We start from the raw sequence: 9,880 nt of genomic DNA, 5'->3' as shown, positions 1-9,880 counted from the left end.
CGACGGACTAAGGAATAACTTGGAAGTGCTACCTGCCACACAACATTTGTGTCAATGTACAGTTTTGTGGACTGGGCAAGGGAAACAGCAATTAATTTAAGTTGGCTAAAGCTTCTGTAATTTTCAAAGACTGCCATGTGCCTTATATACTGGTATCCCGTCCTTTGGATCACACGTCCCCCTCCCCCTTCTCCTTTCTGTATATTTATGACCAGGGCAAAGACAAAAAAAGAAAAAAGAGAAAAAGAGAAAAAATGTTAATAAGAGTTTGTTACTTTGAATTAGTCCTAAGCCCCTTCATTGGTTGTTCTGATGTTTTAGAATTTTAAAAGTGAAAAGTCTGTTCAGCTATCAGAATTTGTAAAAATCTAACCAGTAATAAAACCACTTATGGAAACTACCTCATGTTGCTTGCAGTTGTGAAGGTCAAAGTTTCCTGAAGTGGGGTGTCTGATCCATTAAGGGGGGGGGGCACCGGAATTCTGTAATGGAACGGTCGTGGCGGAAAGACAAGGTAATTGAAGGAGGAGGGCATCTGGAGAACTGGCACCTTTCCGACTGGCCTGCAGCAACACAGAAGGCAGGGGAAGCATTTAGGGTTTTGTCTGTGCATTATGTTTGTTATAATAGGCATACATTTATTACCTGTTTTTAGTGTTTTTTTCTGAACAGTCAGAGCAACACAAACACACCCAAAACCCCCTTCACAATGCAATCAATAAAACAGTGGAATTAAAACATGACACTCAAAATACTCAACACGGTGGCAGCATAAACAAAACTCAGTGAAGCAGCCAGTGCATATCCAGAGAAGGCCTCGTGATGAGATTTTTTTTTAAATTCACTCGTGTTACCGCTTTGTTAGGCGCCCTGAGCCTGCTCACAGGATGGGCGGGGTATAAATATAATAAATAAATAAATAAATTACAAGGTAAGCACAGAAGGCAGGTGTCCTGTCCAGAGAGCTTTCCAGGGTATTACAGGAGGAAGAGTCACCATGGAGAACAACCTTTGTTCTGTGCCATATTTGGCTGCAAACAGAGTGACTCAGACCAAGGCTGTACTTACTAATCTTAAAGGTCCAAATGCTTGATCCCTCTACCACTGAGGCAGCAGCTAGCAGGCTGGAGAGAAGTCAATCAAACTGCAAGACAGTTACCATGGCTGAGATTCCACCTGGTCCAGGGAACCAGGTGACACCATTGTGCCAATCCCATCCCATGGCCTGTATAAACCTTCCAGAGCTCCTACTGTCACTCATAGGGAGATTGTTCACTGACGGAGGTGACTATGTTGTGTTGTTAATTCCCTGAACACCTCAGATGTTTGCCAAGGGGATGTGAGCACATGAAGCTGCCTTATTCTGTGTTGGCCTGCTGGTCTGTCAAGGTCACTAATATTTATTCTAACTGGCAGCAGCTCTCCAGGGTCTCAGGTTGAATTCCTTCACATCACATCTGATCCTTTTGAGTGGAGATGCTGGGGCTTGGGCCTGGGACTTTCTGCGTGCCAAACAGATGCTCTGCTGCCTTTGAGCTACAGCCCTTTCTTAATTGCTGGATAGCCTTCTGGGTAAGAATGACTTCATTTCTTGCATCAGCTACCAACAGAGCATAGGTCAAGATGGGTAGCTGCATTACTCTGTCCGTCGCAGTAGAAAAGAGGAAGAGTCTGGTAGTACCTTAAAGATTTAACAACATTTGTGGCAGGGTATGAGTTTTCATGAGTCACCGCTCACTTCTTCACTATGCTCACTTCTTCAGAACAGAGCATAGTGGGCTAAAGGCTAAATGCCATTGGCAACTGTCGTCGTCAGAACAGCGGCACCTCAGTGAGGAGAAGCTGCAAAACCAATATATGTGTGTATGTGTGTGTGCAGTTCTCTAGAGGGGCAAGTGGCTTAGTGATTACAGCAAGGCAAAGGAAGCTAGACTCCTGTATTCTGTTTCCAGGCTTTTTCCTACCCAGATCAGCTCACAGGCGTGTTGTGAAGCTCAGGCAATATCCACATGCAGAGTACTGAAAAGCATCACAAGAACAGTGAGGTTTGGTTACAGATTCAAGACGAACAGCCACAGGGAAATGCCAAGGGGTAGCAAGAGGTCAGGATGGGAAGCCGGTTGCTTTTCTTGGGAGATAACCAGGGCTTCTTTGTTTGTTTGTTTTTTTGCTCCTCTGAGCTGTAGAGCAAGCTGGCGGAAGAAGAGCCACATTGCAAAGTGACTGAGACTGTTGCAGATTCTGTGTGCTGGTCCCCATCTTCCTTCCTTTACAGATGGGAAAGCAGGAGGAGGGAGGGTGGTCTTGTGCAGACATACAGCAGGAGGCAAAAGGGCCAAGCAGCTCCTACCCCTCCCTCGTACTGCTTTTAACTTCCAGCTGTCTAAAGATGTTTTTCATTCTTTAAGGCAAGAGTCTTGGAACGTAGGTCTAGTTTGGCCTTGAGAATGCAGTTTGGAGCACAGCCAGGGGAAACCTCTTTCTTCAGCAAAATCGTGGTAAAGAGTTGCTTTGGAAAAGCTTCCGTGTTTTGGGAAATTGCCAGAGCAACTGACAGAGAGAGTATATAGTGGTTAGAGCTTGCCATAAAACTTACTAGGGACTTTGTTCCAGCCTTTCTCTTTCAGCCTAACCTACCTCACAGGGTGGTTGTCAGGATAAAATGGAAGCATGGAGGACCATGTATGCTGCCCTGAGATCCTTGCAGGGAGGGTAGGATAAAACTGCCCCAAATAAATCCATCGTTAAGAAGGCACTGAAGGCCTACCAGCTGTTTGCCTCTGCAGAAAATAATTATCATGGCAGCACACAGACATCGAGATGCCAACTTCCAGGTGGGGCCTGATTTTCAGACTGCAGAGGTCAGTTCCCATTAGGTTGCCAGGTCCTGTCCCCCCCGGCCACTGGCAGGGGTTCCAGGCACAGGGTTGCCAGCTCCAGGTTGGGAAACTCCTGGAGATTTGGGGGTTGAGCTTGGGCAGGACAGAGTATAATGCCATAGAGTCCACCTTCCAAAGCAGCCATTTCCTCCAGGGGAACTGATCTCTGTAATTTGGAGATAAGGTTTATTTCTGGGGAATCCCCAGGTCCCACCTGGAGGCTGGCACGCCTAGTTCCCCTGGAACAAATGGCTGCTTTAGAGGGTGGACTGTATGACAGTATTCCCTGCTGAGGTCCCTCCACTGCTCAAACCCTACCCTTTCCAGGCTCCAGACTACAAATCTCCAGGAATTTTCCAACTCAGAGTTGGCAACAGTGCCAATTCCAGGTTTTGGGGGGCCCTGGCCAGACTGTGCCCAAGAGCCCCCTGCTGCCCATCACCAGCCTCCATTTACACTCACCCACCTTTGTGTCACCCATCTGACTGCCCTGCTCGCAAGCCCTAAAACTTGCCGGCACTCACTGCCAGCTGCATCACACCCAGGCCCTTTCCCCAACAGCACTGGCTGGTGCACGCAGCTGACAGCGGTGCTGCTGAGGAGTGCTGCCATTCCGAACCACTCCGATGTACTTCTCCATCAGTGCTGGGAGACTGGAAGCAGGAGTGGTGGAGTGCCTGCGAGCAAATGGGCAGGGAAAGGCACATGGCCAGTGGCAGGAGAGATAGATGGGTGGGTGGGGGGTCAGCAACAGTGGGCCCTGCCAGAAGCCTGGGGCCTTGAACACTGCCCCACCTCAGGGCATGCTGATGCCAGTCATGGCTGGCAACTCTACGAACAGACACAAACCCCAAACTGTCTGATTTTTGTGGACACTCCAGTGGTTCTTCCCTGTTTGGGGAAGTGGGAGAGAAACACAATCCGCAGGGAACAGAGCCTCCTGGAGGATCAAGTTCCTGGCAGGAAGCAGCTCCTGGCATGTTTGCACTTCATTCCCACCCAGCCGGACTCACTTCTGAGCCTGATGTGCTCTCCGCCTCCCTTCAGTGCCACCCAGGCCCCTCCACATGGCATGTTTCCTGGTTCCCTGCCATCGCACTCTCCTCTCTGGAGGCAGCCGGTGCCAGAAATACACTCCGGCACTCTCAGCCAGCTGCCTGCTGCAACAACTGCTTTCCCTTGCATCACCGGGACCCTCTGGCAACATCTCATGGGCCTGGAAGGCAAAAACAACAGCCGTGTACGAAGGAGGAAAGGAAGCATTGCTGAGAGTTCAAGAAATTACTGGAAGGCTGAGGTGAGAGGGAAGGAACTTCCACTCAATGACACTGGAAGGGGCAGCTTCTGGACTCTCTCCCCCAGCCTGCACTTGGAGGCCGGTTGGCAGGTAAAGAGATAGAGTTCGGAGGGGGGAAATGATCTTGTGATGTTCCTTTTCTGCCCTTCAAGGCCTTTTCTGCCTATAGACTGGCACTGTACTCAAAGCTGCCTCATTGCATGCCTGCCTGTCTTTCTTTCCAAACAGAAGTAGCTCACAGCCATGTTAAAAGTACTTTTCTTCACTGTACTTATATGCTGCTTTTCAGACACGGGTGTCCTTCAGCACGTTGCATCAGTTAAGAGGGGAAAGGCTCCCTGTCCTCAGACTTGCAAATAAATAAATTGGGGCGGGGGGGGGGATATGAAAGTGGAGAAAATAAAAGAGGAAAGTTAGTCTGATAGTCCTGGCAGTAATGTTCCTTTGGGATGAGGTTGGTCTTCTCCTTTGGATGATGTCCTTCCTGAGAAGGAGGGAGGGGGTCCATCCTCCCTATGGCTCTTGGCCTTGTAGCTGGTTGCAGAGTCCTTTGCATGCACAGTCCTTGGGCAGCTGGAAGTTTATAAGATGTTCACATTGCTGCTTTGTTGTAGAGTGGATAAAAAGTACTACTGCGGATTCAAAACACAAAAAGCCAGCACAAAATGGAACAATGTCAACAAAGACACTAACAAGCCTAAAAGTTTCTCTGTCTCTGTCTCTGCTTTCTCTCTCTTTCTGCTATCACTTTATGGTAAAAGAAACTCAACTTTTTGGGGGTATTTTTGTGTGTTTGTGTGTGCATGTGCTTGTGAGCCTGGAAGTCATGGTAACTTCTGGCGACCCCTAGTGAGGCTAGGACATTTCAGAGAGGTAGCTTTGATATTACCTGCCTCTGCATCCCAGCCCTGGTATTCCTTGGAGGTCGCCCTTCCAAGTACTTGTCAGGGCTGGGCCTGCTTCGCTTCTGAGATCTGATGATATCAGGCTTGCCTGGGTTATCCAGGTCAGGGCAAGAAAATCAACTTTGAGAATACAAAGTAGCCCTGAGAAAGTCTACTACTTTCAATTGGCTCTCATTGCCTTTCTCTTTATCTCTCCGCAATGAAAAGGACTTTTTAAAAAATGAAACCTGGGAATTCAGAGGAACTAGTACACTATGATAATAGCACACTTTAACATTATTGTGTATAGCACAATAGCAATTACAATTTTTTAATTCTCTTATGATAGGAGGGAAAGGGAGGCCGTGGGGGGGGATGAGACAAAATGGTGTAAGCAGGACCTTAAGCATATCTTCCCATTCAGTTTTCTAATGTCTTTGGACTGTGTTCTTTTTTGATAGATTGTACCAAACCAGGTTTGAGAAAGAATGGACCGAGGATGAGGAAAGCCTGGAAAATGGATCATTATTAGAAGACTTATTTAATTGTACTTCATGTATACCCCACTGCTCTCCCTGATGGGGACCCAAAGTAGCTTACAATATTCTCCTCGTGATGTCATGTGGATGCTCACCATCCCCCTGCCCCCAACTGCTGCAGTTTGGAAGCCAAGGCAGAGAAAGATCTCCACATGGATACAGCAGTCAAACTTTCAAGCGCTGTGCGTTGTCTGATGCATACCTGTGTCTGATCCTCCACTGCAGTTTAAATCATGCGAGACCAAACTGACTTAGCACTGTAATTGGGAATATTCTTGACAGTGTGGGTGACAGTGGAACCAAGGGGAGAGAACAGTGGTAAAGAAATAAACATTTGGCCCCAGGGCAGGCAGCTTAGATGTCCATCACTGGCTGCGGGTGATCCCTCTCTTTCAGCGTTCCACTTGTATTTTCATGTGGAATCTGGATGGGGGCGGGGAGAGAAATTCCCCGATGTGTAAAACTGGGAGTTCATCAGGCCATGAAAATATAGCTCACATGCACCATCTTCAATAATTGATTCCCTCAGCTTTAGCACATCAAGAAATCTGCAATAAATTTTAAAAATAAACATTTTGAAAATACAGTAACAAATCATTAGCAGCAAATGCACTATAAATATTTCAAACCTCAAGCAAGGATCATTCAGTATTCAGTTCTCTAGGGATGGAGGATAAGATGCAAAATCTAGCAACATACAAGGCAGGCCAAAGAGTTTTGTACCATAGTTCAAGATACAGCAGTAATGAAGGACTCAAAGAGTTTGCCAGCAGGGCCACAGTCCTAGTTGGAGCCAAGGCCAACCGAGCCTAGAAATTATTCAGGAAGAAGACCCTGTGCAGAAGCCTGTCCAATACACCACACCAGGAAGTAATTGCAACCAGACCCATATGTCTGGAACAAGAGACCAGCACTCCTGGGTTGTGTATTCATGGGTTATGTACTGAAGACATCCACTTGTCTCCTAAAAAGGACTTGAGGAAGGTTCCAGTGAGTTTTAAAATACAGCAGAATAAAACAGTTAAAACCTTCATGCAAACAGAGATTAAAGCACTTTCAGACAACTAGAAAACCTTTTATCTTTTGGGAGGATGATCTAAACAATTTGGTCTTACACTGACTTACAAATTGCTTATATTGTGGGAGGGTTCTTGAACTGCACAGGGAGGCTGTTCCAGTGCACAGGGGGCACTGTTGAAGGAACTTAGAATCTCAGTGTTAACAGTTGGGGAGATGAGAGGGGTTTTTTTTTGACATGCAGCACATTTTACAACTTTATGTTTGTCTCAATTGAAAAGTAGATTACTGTTGGGGAAACTGAGGATGAAAGAGAGCAGAGCCAAGCAGGGAAGTTACTGCAGGACACAGACTTGAACCTGGATGCAAGTGTGCCATTCTCTCCCTGCCTGTATCATTAACTCGATTCCTCCCGGGGAATCAATGCTGTGTCTGCTTTTAATCTGTGCCATGTGGGGGGCTCACAATATCTGCCAGCTGGCCAGAGTGAGGGCACTCAGCATGGCTCCATTAAGCAACATGAAGCAGTTTCTCCCATGTTGGAGTCTGATCTATCAGCCGTACAGCAAAGAGACGAAGGTGATTCAGGTATAAGTAACTGAGTCAAGGGCCTGAGCCATGGGGTGGAATGCCTTTATTTAGTTATTGCATTTGTGGCAAAGAGAAGTGTTGCTCTTCAGCCCCATAAATGCTGCTAGCACCACTGTAAGGTGCCCTTCATACAGCAGCAGAGAATGATGGGCATAGGAGGCTGCCTTGAGTGAAGGACTGTGGCTCAATGGTAGAGCATCTGCTTTGCATGCAGAAGGACCCTGGTTCAATCCCCAGCATCTCCATTTAAAAGGATCAGGTAGCAGCTGATGTGACAGACCTTCACCTGAGATACAGAGCTGCTGCCATCTGAATCAGTATAAGGCAGCTTCATTTGTTCACATACCATATCTGGTGTCAGATCAATTGCCCATTTAGGTTAATGCTGTCTGTGATGCTTCGTGGTGGCTTTCCAGCATCTCCACTAGGGAAACGTCTTCTCTAGGACTTGCTACTTCCATTCCTTTTACTGGGGATGCTTGAAACTGACCTTGAGACTTTCTGCATGCAAACCAAGTGCTCTTCTATTAGGCCACAGCTCTTCCCTGTAGTCAGACACATTTTGAGCAGTGTGCTAGGAATGCTGCTGGTCACCCAGACTTTGGTGCCTGAAAGGACAGGACATGCAACACAAGGAAAACCAGAGCATGGTTTTCAAACTATTTCCACGCCGAACATAGCTTTCAATATCTATGCAGATGGTGATTATATGAAACGATGGAGTTTGGAAGGGCTGGATTGTTTGTCCTGCCCTTCTGCCTTTAACAGCAGTTTCATCTGCAGAAACTGAGCAGGTAAACCACCACCACCCCAATTCTGCAGGGGATCAAGTGGCTGGCAAAGGCACAGTTACATGGTCTAGTTTAAAAGCTGGATACACTGCTGGAGGAATATTGTGGGGAGAGACTGGTCAACAGGGATAGCCTTAGGCAGTGCTGGCCCTGGCACTAGATGCTCCCTGGAGCTGTGCCATGTGGGTTAGAACTTCTAGCCTGACTCTCACAGCTGTTATCTCCAGGGCTAAACAATCCCCCCCCCCCTTTCCTCTGTCCTCCAGTCTTGGCACTTTATGTGTTAGTGGGAAACGCCACAAAGAGGCCTGTCCTCCCTTACTGCATCACCTTGTATGCTCCCCTGTATCTGCCCTCCTTGAAGCTAGGTGCCAAGTGTTAAGTCGTGCGCTTAACAAAGAAGTCGGAGAGTGATTCAGCAAGAATGCGGTTTATTCTTCAGCTCTGTTACTCCTCCGGTACGGTACAACGATCGCCAGCCAGGACCCATCATTCGAACCGAGACATATACTGGCTGCTCCGTATTTAAACATTCCCGGCTAATGTAGCCACACCCACTGTACAATAAGCAACCTATGAGGTTGAAGCAATAACAGCCAATCACAAGCGATCCCGCTCTGCACGGTGATTGGCAGACACTTTCTGCTCATGGGGGGGAAAATGTATGTCTCTTCTTTTGTAGATTCCTTGGTTAGTCCAAAGCTATGTAAGACCTCTATGCATTCACAATTCAACTGTCCCTTTTCGATGGTGTTAAGTCGTGCGCTTAACAAAGAAGTCGGAGAGTGATTCAGCAAGAATGCGGTTTATTCTTCAGCTCTGTTACTTCTCCGAACACGGTACAACGATCGCCAGCCAGAACCCATCGTTCGAACCAACACATACACTGGCTGCTCTATATTTAAACATTCCCGGCTAATGTAGCCACACCCACTGTACAATAAGCAACCTATGAGGTTGAAGCAATAAGGACCAATCACAAGCGATCCCGCTCTGCACGGTGATTGGCAAACATATTCTGGGCTAGGGCTCCTATTGGTTACATTAGGATCCTAGCCCAGGGCGAAGCTTAACATGGCATCTCAATGGCACAGTTCACAAGGCAGTTATATACATCTCAATACATAACAAATCCCTCCCCCCTAAGCAAAAACACTATGTACAATCATAATCGCTTAGGTACATTGGCGCTCTGCGCGATCTCTGAGACCTGCGTAGCTGTACAGGTTCAGGGCACCTTTCATTCTGGGGAGTATTGCACGACTCTGGGACCTCAGAGTCAGGAGCACTTCCATCACTAGCAATGGGTCTTTGAGTAGGGGTCTGCCCTGGCTCGCGGACAGTACTTGGGCCCTCGGGCACATCAGAACTCACCTCCGGAAGAGGTTGTGGAAGGTCCTCGGAATCAGGTAGCTCGGCAGGTTGCGAGGTGGGGCGGCCAGTCGCCCACCGCTGCCTCAACTGGTCCACATGTCGCCTCCATTTGCGCCCGTCCGCAAGCTGGACTACATACATGCGGGAACCCACTACCTCAGTTACAGTGGCTGGAAGCCACGAATGTCCCCCAGCATAGTTCTTGGCGAACACAGTATCTCCGCACTCGTATGTGCGGACCTTATTGGGAACACTCTGCTGCTGGGGCCTCAAGTCGTTGAGGTCTGGATGCAGCCTATCCAGCAAAGACGCTAGGCGTCGCCCCATCAATAGTTCGGCCGGGCTGCGGCCTGTGGCAGAGCACGGCGTTACGTGTTGCCGTAGAAGGAATGACGCTAGTTTCACTCCCCAATCCCCGGATGTTAGCTTGGCAAGCGCATCCTTGGTCGTGCGGACCATTCGCTCTGCCTGCCCGTTCGATGCTGGGTGGAACGGGGCAGACGTAATT

This window comes from Gekko japonicus, unplaced genomic scaffold, assembly GCF_001447785.1.
Source record: "Gekko japonicus isolate JY-2015 unplaced genomic scaffold, Gekko_japonicus_V1.1 scaffold127, whole genome shotgun sequence".
In the NCBI taxonomy this organism is placed as follows: domain Eukaryota; kingdom Metazoa; phylum Chordata; class Lepidosauria; order Squamata; family Gekkonidae; genus Gekko; species Gekko japonicus.
This window is presented reverse-complemented; position numbering follows the sequence as displayed.